Here is a 15,614-nt window from a genome sequence, read left to right as displayed (position 1 = left end):
CATCTTATAGGAACTCCAATTACTCTCATACTTGAATGAGCTATATGCAAGCTTGAACATCAAGTCTAAGAAATTACAAGAAAGAGTCTTTTATTTATAAATTACCTAGTCCTCTTGAATGATGAGTTGCCATGTGGCAATCCAAGACTTACAAAACTCTCCATTAATAACAAGACATGTGGCACATAAGAAAATTGAAGACACATCACAAGTGGTGCCTAATAAGTTGACAAAGAGCATGGAGGAGTATGAAGAGTCATATTGAATGAGAGGCACATGGCGCCTATTTGGAGGCCTTGAAGTGGCGTCATGTGGATGCTTTCTACTTAGCCTTTCAAGGCCCACTAATTTGGCACACAAAATACAATGCCTAAAATATTATTCTACTATTTACAAATTTATACAAACTAAGGCAGAGATTGTCTTATGTATTTTTTAAGGTTGGTTCTTTCCTCTTAGTTGAGAAATATGACAACTTTAACAAGGATGGTCCTCCATCATGCCCTCCGTTGAAAATGATTTGTTCTCAAATCTGGTTTGTTTTGAGCCACCATGTCAAAATTTTAGCATAGTCCACTAGGATCAAAATATCCATCTGAAAAAAATGGTAAACTTAAGAAGAATACAAAAGATGTATAAAAGTTTTGTTTGTTTTTGTTTATTATTTTGAATTTTTTTAAAAGACGAAGTAAGAATACTCTCTAAAAAAAATTGTAACATACAAAGAGGTTTGGATGATAATGATACAAGAAAAAGTAAGAAAAAGAAAAATGGAAAAAGGACCTTTTTTTTACCTTATGAATTTGCCAAAACTTTTGATCTTCTTGTGTTATGATAAGGACATCTTTAGATTTTTTTTAACAAGGTCTAGTTCAGCTCCATATAGAAATTTTTCTTCAAATAACTCCTCACAAGAGTATTCTAAATAAGTGTATTTCAATGTCTGGTTCAACTTCATACAAAGAATTTTCTTTTGAGATTTTTTCTTCTTTAGTTTTCAAAACTTTAGATTCTAAAATTTCTTTTTCATGGAAAATAATTTGAGTGTCAATTAAAATTTTGTCATCATGAGTTGAAAAAAATTAAAATTTTGTCATCATGAGTTGAAAAAGATTGATAATCAGAAGAAGTTTCAAAACTATGTTTTTCCTTATCATGATCAAAAAGAGTTTAGAGGACACTAAAAAGATGTATATGAATAAAATATGTGACTCTTTTCATCTCTTTCTATCAGTTCTTCTTCTTCTTCTTTTTTTCTTTCTAACAAGATTTCTTTTTCTAACATGTTTTTTTCTCCCTCTATAAATTTCTAACCTATTGTAATAATTTTCTTCAGATCTTGAAAACTAGGTGTAAAAACATTAGGGTTAGCAAAATATATCTTTTTATAAGGCCTCACCCTAAATTGTGGTTTGGAAGGGTAACCCTCTTTCTTATAATCATTCATAGGGTATGTAGCTACATTTTGGTAGTGATGAAAAACCTTTTCATGTGAAGAATAGGGTTGCGGATAAGGTTCTTTGTTTCTCACATACGAACGTGGAACAAATTTTCTTCTCATACATGCTTTCCATTTAGTCCAAATTAAATTTTTTGATATGTGACCAATTCTAACATCATATTGCCTTTGTTTCCACTAAGAGATGGCATGATCTTGAAAACTTTGAGTAACCATGGAAAATCTTGTAAATCCATATACTTGATGGTTTTAAAAAATTGATCAACCTTAGCCTCCCATTCTAAATATACCTTAACTTTTTTTGCCCACAAAAAGAAGGGAGATTTATTTCAAGCTTAGTAGAATTTTGGATGGAAGGAGCCCTATAATGTTTGTTTTCTATGTGAGCCTTCTCTATATTTATGATCCCCATAATGACTCTTAGATTTTTCTTTATCCCTCTCTTGAGAAATCATAAATTTAGAAAACATTTCTTTCAAATCAGAAATTTCTATTGTTTGTTTTGCTAGTGTGGCATACCATGAACACTAGATTGATGTGATAAATCACCCATTGTTGACTTAAAACTGAAAATGTTTTCACAAAAAAAATTATAAGTCAACCTGAGTGAGCAAAAGATTTTCAAAAATATTTTTATTTTTTTGTGAAGTAAATCAAGAAATCAAGTATGAGCTTTATCCAAGATCACTCACAGGAAAGTAAGGTGAGTTACAATGGACTATTTAAGTATCAAGACTTTCCTAGTTAGAGCTTACCTCAAATATTTCTCGACACAAGTTCTCTTGAGGAACATCAAAACAATTTATAAACGGACATGACATTGTGAATGCACAAATGAAACTAAAGATCAAAGGAAGATCTACTAAAGGCAACAAAAGATAAAACCTATGTATAACAAAGACTTAACAAGCAAGAAAATAAAGGAAAGAATTAAGAGTAAAAATTAAAGCAACAAAGGAAATGCTAGTGAAAGTAAACTAGTTGAATCCTAAGGTGCAAATGCAGGTGACACTAAGAGCACCCTGACACACTTACATCACCAACGCACGTAAAAGCTATTAAAAATGACTATTGGGATTGTCTTTGGAGCAAATTCCCAATCAACCCAAAAGTACAAACAACACAGGTTTTGTGATACAAAAAATTAAAAGAAGAAAACGAAACCAATCATAAACTCTTCAAAGCTTTTGTGATGTTGAATATCAAACTTATGCACTAAAATCACTTGTCTCCTCCTTTCCCTTTTATAATTTCTATTTGAAAAATAGCACCTTAAAGAAGCACAAGATATCTCTTTCTCAACACCAACACTTGAAACTCCAAAGCCTTTTCAAGCAAAAAAAAATCCAAGAAAACAAGCAAGAAAATCACAATTTGAAAAGCTAAACCGAAATGAGATTAATGTGAAAAACTTTAATGGAAAACCAAAGAAAAGAAAAACAACAATTAAAGGTAAGAATAAAGGCTAGCACAACACAAAAATGAACCTAAGAATAACTCTAGAATGTATTACAAAAGAAAAATCTAGAGTGAACCGACACTTAACAGTCTAGAATTTATGTAAAATTTCAAAGAAACTATTTTTGTATGAAATATTTATCCAAGAACCTAAACACAATATGTGACCAAACGCAAGAAAGTTTGGATCAAACAAATGTATATTTTGAGAGAAACAAATCAAACACCAGATCACTAAGGTTCAGAAATTGAAATTGCTTTTCAGAGAGGACTAAAAAATTTATGACGGAAAATTTCTAACGATTTTGAGGCTCAAATTTTTATCAAAAATCAACAACACAATAAGGAAGGTCTGTTAAAAATTTCAAGTAAAAAAACTCAAAGAATAAGACGTAATAAAGTTCAAACCGAGAGTAATCAACAGTGAAAACTTGTTTTTCTTGGTAGAAAATGTCTTGGCCTTTATTATTTATATCTTTTTTTTTCAATTTTGTTCTTGGACGTGCCTTTTTAACTGAGTATAAAAAAAAATCTCAAAGAACTTTTGTAAATTGTTTCATATATTTTTACCGAGAAACAAACCCATAATAAATTCCAAAACCAAAACAAAAAATTTACAAATCTAGACAGGAAGAAAAACCTAGAAAACCAATGGAAATTTAAGAACAAAAACAATAAGACACAGAGAAAAATTATATGATAGAAAGTGCTAATGATCAAATAGCACTCAAAATATCAAAGATTATAAAAAAAAGGCACAAAAGCTTATACTATATTTTTATCACTAAAACACAAAATACTTGGTATGCATTTCTAAGAGACATTTTAACAAACACATATGTAATAGGTGGAAAACTAGAATTGTGTGACAATTGAAACAAAAACTAGACAAAATTAATGCCAAAAACAAGATTGAATGCATTAAAGCTCACCTAATTGCACACAAAACTGAATTAAAAACAACAAAGACACCTAGAAAAATACCCAAATTTTAAAAAAATCGAAAATCATCAAATATTTTTGTAGGTTTTGTTGCAGATTCAATATAGAACACAATGAAACATCAAAACTTGAAAATAGATAACTCTACAACAATTAAAATGATAAGAACCATACCAAACAATAAGAACACGAAGAACAACCTATGAAAAATCAAGAAACATAAAAAATGTACTGGACATGAGTGCTCGGGACCATGGTCCAAGCACTTTGGTATGGTCAACTCGGTTTTTGGTCCAACATGGGCCCAAAGGGTGGGCCAGAAGCTCGGCCCAAGCGCGGGTAAGACAGCTCGAAAAAGATAGTTAAAATAGAAGGAATATTATGTTTGTTTATAATACATATGTTAATTAAATGCAAATAAAATTTGTTGAGAATAATGTTGTTAGCACTCGAGAATAATGGTGCCCGTGTAGACAAAATATTTTCATGTTGTTAGCACCCAAAGATAAGAGGTGCACGTGAACATGTGATTTTTCTGTAATGATTATATGTTTTATGTTGAGATTATGTTCTCATTAGTAGAAGTTGTAGATGGGAAATCTATCAAAAGGGCTTGAAACCCCGGTAAAGGTACGCTGTTTCTGAATACCTGAGACTGAAACTGATTATTATTTTATATGCTCTCACTGACTTGATCGCTAGAGTGTGATCAACAACGGAGCATTGTTCCAGTGCACCAAAAGGAGACAAACTAGAAGCGGAGCTCTCCATTCAGTCCAACCAAGGTCAACCGGTAAGAACAAAAAACAATGAAAATAATCGGTGGAAATTGAAAATAATCAGTGAATTTTGAAAATAATCGATTAAAAAAAAAATATATGGTGGAAAATTACAAAACAATGAAGAACATATGGAGAAACACAAGAACATGGTGTGACATTACCCATAACCTCAAGAACAACCTAGTTTATTTTTCGAGAATTTGGCTTATCTGGATGTGAAGCCTAGCTCTGATCCACTTGATGCAATTGTCCTTAAGTGTGGGAAGAGTTGATATAAGGCAACAAAAGACTTGTAGAAATCCATGGAGAATTCCAGAAACACAATTTCATATATCATTCAAGTCTAAAAAATTACAAGAGAGGGGTCTTTTATTTATATAATAAGGAGACTCCTAAAAAGGACTATCCAAGTTCTACAAAACTCTCCATTAATAACATTGTTATAATATATGACCTTTAAACAAGAGGGGGGTGAATTGTTTGAAAGAGATTTTCGAAAACTTTTGAAGGTTTAATGAAACTCAGTGAAAAAATCCAAAAAAGTAACCAAGTTAGCCAAGAATACAATTTGTTTTAAAGTGAAGCACAAAAAATAACCGGTTGTTTCTTCGATTCAATCAGTTGTTTATACCAGCAGAATTTAAAACAACTTAAAAACAGAATTTAAAAGTGATCAAAGTAAGAAAAACACACAAACAATTTATACTAGTTCACTTTTAATCCAAGAGCTACATCCAGTCCCCAGAAACTTCTGGGTTTCTACTATGCAACCAAAACAGATTAAAACAACTTCCAGCAGCAATGTATTCAGCTTCTGCAGTGGAAAGAGCCACAGAAGCTTGTTTCTTGCTATGCCAAGAAATAAGACTTGATCCAAGAAGATGACAAGTGTCACTTGTGCTTTTTCGGTCCAGCTTACACCCTGCAAAATCAGAATCAGAATATCCAATTAAGTGTATAGGAGAGTGAGAATGATACCATAGACCAACATTGGTTGTTCCTTTGAGATATTTGAGAATTCTTTTTGCAGCCTTGATATGAGATTCCTTTGGATTTGCTTGGAATCTTGCACAAAGACACACAAAAAACATGATATCCGGTCTACTTGCCGTGAGATAGAGTAACGAACCAATCAATCCTCTATATTTGGTTTGATCTACCTCTTTTCCAGCCACAACAACATCCATATAACAACTTGATGGCATAGGTGTGCTAGCTTCTTTGCAACTTTCCATTTCAAATTTCTTGAGAATTTCTTTATAATACTTTGATTGACATAGGAAAACTCCATCATTAGATTGCTTGACCTGCAGTCCAAGAAAGAATGAAAGCTCCCCCATCATAGACATTTCAAACTCACCTTGCATGGCAGCCACAAATTCTTCACATAAACTATCTTTGGTAGCACAAAAAATGATGTCATCAACATAGATTTGGACCAAGATAATTTCAGAATTTGACTTCTTGATAAAGAAAGTCTTGTCAATCATCCCTTTCTCATAGCCATTGGATAAAAGAAAGTTAATAAGCCTCTCATACCACTTCCTTGGAGGTTGTTTAAGCCCATACAAGGCCTTTTTCAGCTTGTATACATGGTTGGGATGTTGATGATCTTCAAAGCCCGGTGGTTGTTCAACATAGTCTTCTTCATTGATGATTCCATTGAGGAAAACACTCTTAACATCCATTTGAAATAATTTGAATCCACTCATACAAGCAAAGGCCAACAACAACCTTACAACTTCTAATCTTGCAACTGGAGCAAAGGTTTCACCATAATCAATTCCTTCTTCTTGATTGTAACCTTTGACAACTAGTCTTGCCTTGTTTCTAGTAATCACACCAACTTCATCCAACTTGTTTCTGAAGACCCATTTAGATCCTATGATGTTCATCTCATCTGACTTGGGAGCAAGAAACCATACATCATTCCTAGTGAACCGATTCAACCCTTCATGCATTGCAGCCACCCATTTCTCATCATTAAGTGTTTCTTCAATTGTCTTTGGTTCAACTTGAGAGACAAAAGTTGTGTGCCTGCAGAGTTTGAGATAGTACTTCGTGTAGAAACACCCTCCTTTACTTGCCCAATGATGTTTTCCACTGTCAGATCCCTTGGAATTCTCGATTCTTTAGGAAACTCATCTTGCTGCAGAATTTCAACCGGTTGTTTCGACGAATCAACAGGTTGTTTCGACGAATCAACAGGTTGTTTCGACAAATCAATCGGTTGTTTTTCTGGACAAGATTCCAGCATCTATAGAATGATGTTATGTTCATCCTCTTCTGTGCAGTTCTTCGAGGATTTCATATCTTTGTGATCAACTTCATCAAACACTACATGAACAAATTCTTCTACAATCACGAGTCTCTTGTTTTAGACCCTATAGGCATGACTATTTGAGGAGTAGCCAATAAAGATGCGATTGTCGGTTTTTTCATCAAACTTTCCTAGATTTTCTTTCCCATTATTCAGAACAAAACAGTTGCATCCAAACACTTTTAGGTGACTAATGTTTGGCTTCCTTCCATTGAAGAGTTCGTAAGGAGTTTTCTTCAAGATTGGCCTTATGAGCATTCTATTCATCACATAACAAGAGGTGCTAACAACATCAGCCCAAAAATATTTTGGTAGGGAGGATTCACTTAGCATGGTTCTTGCTAATTCTTTCTTTTCACAACTTTATTCTGTTGAGGAGTTCTTGGTGCAGAAAAGTTGTGCAGGATCCCCATCTTTTCACAGAATTTGCTTAATTTCTCATTTTGAAATTCCCCTCCATGATCACTCCTTATATAACCAATGCTACTGCTTTTTGTGTTTTGTAGTCTTCTAGCAAGCTTTTTGAAGGCATAGAAAGCATCACTCTTTGATTCCAAGAAGAGTATCCATGTGTACCTAGAAAAATAATCAACAATAACAAGAGCATAATAGTTACCTCCAAGACTCATGGTTCTTGAAGGACCAAACAAGTCCATGTGCAACAACTCAAGGGGTTTTGAAGATGAAACAACATTATTTAGTTTGAAGGAATGTTTGATTTGTTTCCTCTTTTGACATGCTTCACATATGTGGTCCTTCTCAAACTTGAGATTGAGTAACCCTATCACAAGATCTTTTGAAATTAATTTGTTCAAATGATTGTTGTGAATGTGGGCTATTCTTTTATGCCATAACCAAGATTCATCATGCTTAGAAAGAAGACAACCAATGGAACAAAAAGAAGAGATATCTAAGAGATAGACATTGTTGATTCTTTTACCAATCAACATTACTTCCTTTGAGTTGGGAAGGCAGATCTCACAGGAGTTTGGCTTGAAGATGACATGATAAGCCATGTCACACAGTTGGCTAATGCTAAGAAGGTTGTGTTTTAGACCTTCCACACACAAGACACCATGAATCAATAAGTTGCTCTTGTCTCCTATAGAGCCTCTTCCAAGAATCCTTCCCTTGTTGTTGTCTTCATATCTCACATGCCCTTCTTGTTTGAAAGTGATGTTCACAAACTTAGATTTATCTCGAGTCATGTGTTTGGAACAACCACTGTCCAGGTACCACAACTGCATGCTTTCCATCAAATTTCCCTACAAAAGACAAATTCAAGTACCAAGATTTGGTCCCCTTACAAAAGTGGGTCCTTTTGCATTACATTTATCACTGGGAACTTCATAACCTTTGGGAATCCATCTCATTATACCTTTAGGAACAAAATATTTCCTAATTTTACAGAATCTAACAGTGTGGTCTCTCTTCATGCAGTAAAAACATGTAACAACCGGTTGTTTCGATTTTTCAATCGGTTGTTTTTCTGACACTTTTGAAAAAGGCTTTGAAATCCCATTTTTCTTGCTTTGCGGATTAAACCCCAACCCAGATTTTTCAAAAACACATTTTTGGGATGCCAAAACAGTTTCAAAGTTAGATTTACCCTTTGAAAGTTTGTCCACGGTTTTAATAAGATAAAGGACTTTATTTTCAAGAATTTCAAAATTTTCACAAGGTTTTGAGTTACACAAGCAAGAAGAATTCTTGTAAAGCAATTCAAGATTTTCAAAATCAGTTTCTGAATTTTCCAATTCTTCTTCTAGTGTCTTGACTCTATTTTCAAGCAGTTATTCAACCCTTTCAACCGGTTGTTCAAGAGAGCCAATCGGTTAGCTTCCTCATGATTTTGTTTAAAAGCTTGTAGCAATTGACTATAGTTTTCAGCATTTAAAGAGGCACAAGAACTTACACTACTTGTATCATCTCCTCCCCTCGCCATCAAACACAGATTGACTTCATCTTTACTTGATGAGGAGCTTGATCAGTCATCATTGTAAGCTCTTTTTGATTTTCCTTTCTTCTCATGCTTCTTGAAGTTTTTTTTCTTTCTCTTTGTTGGGACATTTAGTTTTAACATGACCCTGTTCACCACATCCAAAGCATGTATATTTGTTAGTGTTAAACTTAGTAGGTTTCTTGCTATCATACCTGTTGGATGAGTCACTTTTTTTGATTCTCTTCTTTAGGAACTTTCTGAATTTCTTAAACAACAAGCTAAACGTTTTCTTTTCACTCTCATCTGTCCCTTCATGGATGACCTCTAGAGTATCCCACATTTCCTTAGCTGATGCACATTGTGAGATCCTGAAAAATTCATCAGAGTTCAAAGCAGAAGTTATGATATTCTGGGCAATCCAATCAAACTTGGCCTTTTTATTTTCTGCATCAGTCCATTGGGACCAAGGTTTTTCAATAAAAACACCTTCCTTTTCAAATTTAGGAATAAAAGGGCCATTTTCAATTGCATCCCAAATTCCTTTATCAAGAGATTTAATAAAGATTTTCATTCTAATCTTCCAAAACCGATAGTTCAAACCACAAAACAAAGGTGACCTATTAATTGAGGTACCCCCCCAAAAGGTAGTTTTTCGTCCATAGAAAAAAAGATTTAGGATCGAAAACTTGAGTAACTACAAGAACTTAGCTCTTGAAGCCAATTGTTAGAATATATGGCCTTTAAACAAGAGAGGGGGTGAATTGTTTGAAAGAGATTTTTGAAAACTTTTGAAGGTTTAATGAAACTCAGTGAAGAAATCCATAAAAGGAACTAAGTTAGCCATGAATACAATCTGTTTTAAAGTGAAGCACAAAAAAACAATCAATTGTTTCTTCGATTCAATCAGTTGTTTATACTAGCAGAATTTAAAACAACTTAAAAACAAAATTTAAAAGAGATCAGAGTAAGAGAAAAACACACAAGCAGTTTATACTGGTTCGCTCTTAATCCAAGAGCTACATCTAGTCCCCAGAAACTTATGGGTTTCTACTATGCAACCAAAACAGATTACAACATAAACCACCAAAAGAGTGACCTTGAACCCTTCAAGAAACACACTCCTTTTGGCACAACAAACCACATAAATCAGAACACCCTGTAATTATGCACTTACACAAATATAGTAGTAAAGAAAGAAGAGAATAAAATATACCTGGGTATTACAAAGCTTAAAGATCAGAAGAACACCCCAATCCTATTCCACACACTTGAAAATCCAAAGCTTGAAGTGAATCTTGAAAACTTGAAATTCAATTTGCACTATTATTTCTCAAAACTATTCTCTTTTATCCCAGGAGCGTGTAACAAACTTTTTATACTCCAAAGAATATTTAAAAATATTTAAAATAGGAGCACATTCAATTAGAAGTCATTTAAGAGAGATTCACAAATCAAAACTGAATTATGTTAGGATTTTCAAAGAAACAATTGGTTGAAATCAAGAAACAACCGATTGATTTAGTTTGACAGTTAAGTCCACCTAGTCAAACAGCTTTCAACCTTTTTCAAAACCTTTTAAGAACAAAACAACCGGTTGATTCGACAAAACAATAGGTTGTTTTTCCCTTAGTTGAAAAACATTATATTTTAAAAAGGTTTCAAATCAAATCAGTTCTGGATTCAAACAAGGAGTGGATTACAAATGATTCTACCCCAGACCCCACACAAACACACAACAACAACTCCAACCTTCCATCAAACACCTTGGATTTGGATTCTTCAAAGTTCTTGATCTCTCTTGATCAACAAACATGACATGTGGCACCTAGTCCTCTCCAATGATGAGTTTCCAAGACTTAGAAAACTCTCCATTAGTAACAAGACAAGTGGGACACAAAGAGATTGAAGAGGCATCACAAGTGGTGTCTAATGAGTGGACAAGGAGCATGAAGGAGTGTGAAAAGTCATCTTGAATAAGAGGCACACGACGCCTATTTGGAGGCTTTTGAAGTGGTGCCATGTGGATGTTTTGTACTTAGATTTTCAAGGCCTACTAACTTGACCCATAATATAAGGTCAAAAATATTATTCTACTATTTACAAATTTATACAAATTAAGGTAGCGATTGTCTTCTGTAGTTTCTAAGGTTGGTCATTTGCTCTTAGCTAAGAAAGATGGTGGCTTTACTAAGGGTGGGCATGGATTGGATTTTCCAAAATCTAATCTAGATCCAATCCAAATCGAAATAAATGGATTGGATTTAAAATCCATATCCAGTTTAACTAGATCAAATATATTTGGATTTCTTTTAAATCCATTTAAAGTGGATTAAATCTAGATTAAATCGAATTTGTTAATTATATTAAATCCACTTTGTCAATTACATTAAATCCATTTTGATATGGACAAAGACTAACTTGGCTCGAACTGGGCCTAAGCCGACTCAACCTGGACGCAGACCAACTCGGCTCTACATCGACCCCGACCTAGACAACTTGACATCGGCCGGAGCTCGGACGACTCGACATCGGTCCGGGCCCAGACGACTCGACATCAGCTCAGGCCCGGACAATTCAATATCGGCCCCGACCTGGACGACTCGACATCGGCCCGGGCCCGAACGACTATACATCGACTCGGGCTTGAACGACTCGACATCAGCCTAGGCCTGAAGAACTCGACATCGACCCGGGCCCGTCCGACTCGATATCGGCTCGGTCCCGCTCAACTCAACATCAACTCAGGCTCGCTCAGCTTGACATCGCCCCAGGCCTGCTTGGCTCGACATCGGCCCAGCCCCGCTCGGCTCAACATCGGCCCGGGCCCGCTCAACTCGACATCGGCCCGGGCCCGGTCGGCTCGACATCAGCTCGGGCCCGGTTGCCTCTACATCGGCCCGAGCCTGCTCGCCTCTGTTGAAGGTGGTTGTTGCCCCTTCAAGACATGTGTTTGATGAAGCCCCATATGTGTAAATTTCATGTACATTTAGTTTTGCTTTAAGAATGTCTTAGGTAGAGTTTAGAGGTTGTTTAAGATTAGGCTTTTTGCTGGATAACTCACCTCTTAACCTCTGACCATGTGATAAGAGCAAGCACAAATTTTCTGAAACTGTTTTTCACATGTTTTGCAAAAACACCCTTACTGCATAAAAATAAATATGTTCTTTTTTAAATGAATGGATTCTTTTTTAAACTGATACATTGACTAAGTCTTTTGAAAATCAGGTTTTGTGCATCAAGTATTTTGACTAAGTCTTCTCTCTTTCAAAACGACTGGGTTTCAATAGTTAAGTTTTTCTTGTTATCGTTTTGAAAAATAAATCTGTTCATCTGTAAATGAATGGATTCTTTTTAGTCTGGTGCCATGTGTATCTTAAAAGCTTTTTTCGTTTTATCCGTGCACCAGAGTGGTTGACTGAGTCTCCTTCACATAACAGATTCTCTAACTGCTTTTGAAAATAAATTTGTTCATTTTATTTTCAATTTGTTCTTTTTATAACAACTTTAACTGTTTTTTGAAAATATGTTATAAGTTGTTTTTCTATAAAAATAAAACTTGTTCCTGCGTTTAGATAAGAATCATACAATTGAGAAAACAACTTTTACAACAGAGAATTAAGGATTTACAGAGAACTAGCATGTGTTCTTGAAAGATTTTACAAATCAAAAGTGTGCTTGTTCTTAGTTGGCTCTAAGGCTTGGTGAGAGGTGCTGCTACTGTTTGAGCAATCTGTTCTATTGGTCTAAGGCAAATTTCTGCATCCTCTATCAGGTGTATTCGTTTCATATTTATTTTCTTCTAAAAGTGTGATTGTAAACTCTTCTTGATAGGGTTTCTTGAAGAGTGTGTGTGCTGAAATAGTGTTTTTCAGCAAGTGTGCCAAGTTTCTTGTAGGGTTCAAGAACAGTGTTTGTGTAAGTGTGTTTGGTACATTTTGTTTAGTGGATTTCACCTTGGATTAGGTGAGACTAGATGTAGCTCATTTGAGTGAACCAGTATAACTGTTGTGTGTTCATTTCTCTTCATCCCTGCACTCGAATTCTTGCTTATCTACTAATCTGCCGAAAATTGAATCTGTTCAATTAAAAATAAATTTGTTCTTTCTGGGCTTGTTCATAAAGTTCTTATTTTCTGGAAAATCAGTTTGGTTCTGTGAAGAAGATATTTGATCTGTTAAATACAACTGGAACAGGTTGACTGTGATAGGTTACCCAATTGATTGTCAAGCTAATAATTGAACCTTAATCACTTGCTTAAAAAATTGAAGGTCACTGTTTTTTGCTGTTCACTGGTTTCTCTTTAATATCAGTGTGTGTGGCTTGCAAATTAATCTGCATAACCTCAAGAATAACTTGGCTGATATAAACGTTTTCAAACATAAACAGTGTCAAAATAAATCTATTCATTGCCAAATAAATCGATTTATTTTCTGTGTACTGTGATAAAATCTGATTCTGCGCGAAACTTTTAAAAGGTCAATTCACCCCCCTCTTGAACTTTGACACTATTGAACCCAACAGCCTCAACATCGGCCCGAGCTCGCTCGCCTCGACATCGGCCCAGGCCCGTCCGACTCGATATCGGCTCGGGCCCTCTCGACTCGAAATCAGCTCGGGCCCGCTCGTCTCGACATCGGCCTGGGCCCGCTCAGCTCGAGATCGGCCCGGGCCCGCTCGGATCGACATCGGCCTGGGCCCGCTCGGCTCGACATCGGCCTGGGCCCGCTCGGCTCGACATCGGTCCGGGCTCGTTCGGCTCGACATCGGCCCGGGCCCGATCATCCCGACATCGACCGGGCCTGAACGACTCAAAATCGACCCGGGCCCACACGACTCGACATCGACCCGAGCTCGAATGACTAGATATCGGCCCAGGCCCGCTTGGCTTAACATCAGCTCAGGCCCGCTCGGCTCAACATCATTCTGGGCCCGCTCGTCTCGACATCAGCCCAGGCTCGCTCGGCTTGATATCGGCTAGGCGACTCGACATCGGCCTGGGCCCGGACGACTCGACATCGTCCCGACTTTGCTTGGCTTGACTTTTTCCCGGGCCTGCTCGACTTGAAATTGGCCTGAAATGACTCGGCTCGACTTTGGTTCGAAATGACTCGGCTCGACTTTGGTCCGAAATGACTTGGCTTGACTTTGGTCCATATGGACTCAATTCGACTTGGGCCCGGACGACTCAACTCGATGTGGACTTGGGTCGACTTTGCTCAACCTAGGCCTGAATTGTCTTGGCTCAACCTGGACCGGGTCAAGTCAAAATCCAACCCAAAATACAATTTGGATAATCCAAAAATGTATCCAATCCATATCTAATCTATATCCAATTAAATGGATTGGATTTAAAATTCAAAAATATGGATTTGGATTTGAGATAAATCCATTTAAATGGATCAAAACTAGTATGGATTTGGATAATTATGGATTGGATTTTTTGTCCACCCTTACCAGTTACAAGTATTCTACATCTCTTTATGTCTGAATCTCCCCTTGAGACTAGGAGCTCTCAAGATATGAGAAAAACAATTTGAAAAGAGAAAACAATCAAATCTCATTAGGTATTTTATAGAGTGAAAAATTTATGAAGCTTATCGCATAACCCTATTTACTAGACACTCTATGTAAAAAATATAATCTGAACAAAAGAAAATTTCTTTCATGCTCTCACAAAATTGTATTTCTCTTATTATTTCTATGTATATCGTTTTGTTTACTATTTTGTGTCTTTTTATCCATTTTCTAGGACTTTATATAACTTTGAAAAGATGACTGTTGAAACTTGTATTCCGCACTTCATCGTTTAGCCGTTAGACACTCCAAAAAGAAACTTTTGTATTGAAGATTTCTTGCACTTCTTGAGCATTTGAATACTTTCCAAACATGCAGAAATCTTACTTTACACTTTATTGTTTTAGCATTACACGCTTCAAAAGGAAACTTCTGCCATGAGGATTTCTTACGCTTCTTGAGCATTTTTATGATATCATTGTTCTTTTAAATACTTCTATATTTGTATGATGTTGATCGTTGAAGTTTGAATCTTCTGCACTTGAGCTTTCCATATTGCTCTTTCATTGATTTCTTGTATTAGATGCTTTAAGATGAAGCTTTTGATATGAAGGTTTCAGCGTGTCTTGATCTTTACTGAACTTTGAAATCTTTTTATATTTATATATCTTTAATCATTAAAGTTCAATTTTTCTTTTCTCACTATTTATGCAAATTTTGTATTGTAGTACTTTCGTTTTCCATTAGATGCTCTAAAAGACAACTTTGACTTTTTGTAATCACTTATGGAAATAATTTGAATGAGACAAAAATATCTTGTAATCAAAACAAATCAATCATCATTGAATAGAATCAACAAACTTAATATTATAGTTTCTATTTTTTGAAAACATTATAAACTAGGATTTTACTAACATTCTGGATCAAAATATTTTTATGTTAGAATAAATTAAAACATCGAAGCAAATCAGACATTAAATGAGATCTAATTCATCAAAATATATTTTTTCAAGAACATTATGGTTTAAATAACTATATTTTTTAAAACATTAAAAAACATTCTATCTTTGTGATTTCCATAAGGTTGAAACATACCATAGTCTTAATAAGATTTATTTCATTCAAAGAATATATTTCATTTAAGATAGAATCAGGAAATTGAATATGTAAAAGTTTGGAAAGGCTCTGTTTTATGTT

The sequence above is a fragment of the Phaseolus vulgaris genome, unplaced genomic scaffold, assembly GCF_000499845.2.
Source record: "Phaseolus vulgaris cultivar G19833 unplaced genomic scaffold, P. vulgaris v2.0 scaffold_13, whole genome shotgun sequence".
Taxonomy (NCBI): domain Eukaryota; kingdom Viridiplantae; phylum Streptophyta; class Magnoliopsida; order Fabales; family Fabaceae; genus Phaseolus; species Phaseolus vulgaris.
The sequence above is the reverse complement of the archived record's forward strand: the minus strand, read 5'-3'. Positions refer to the sequence as shown.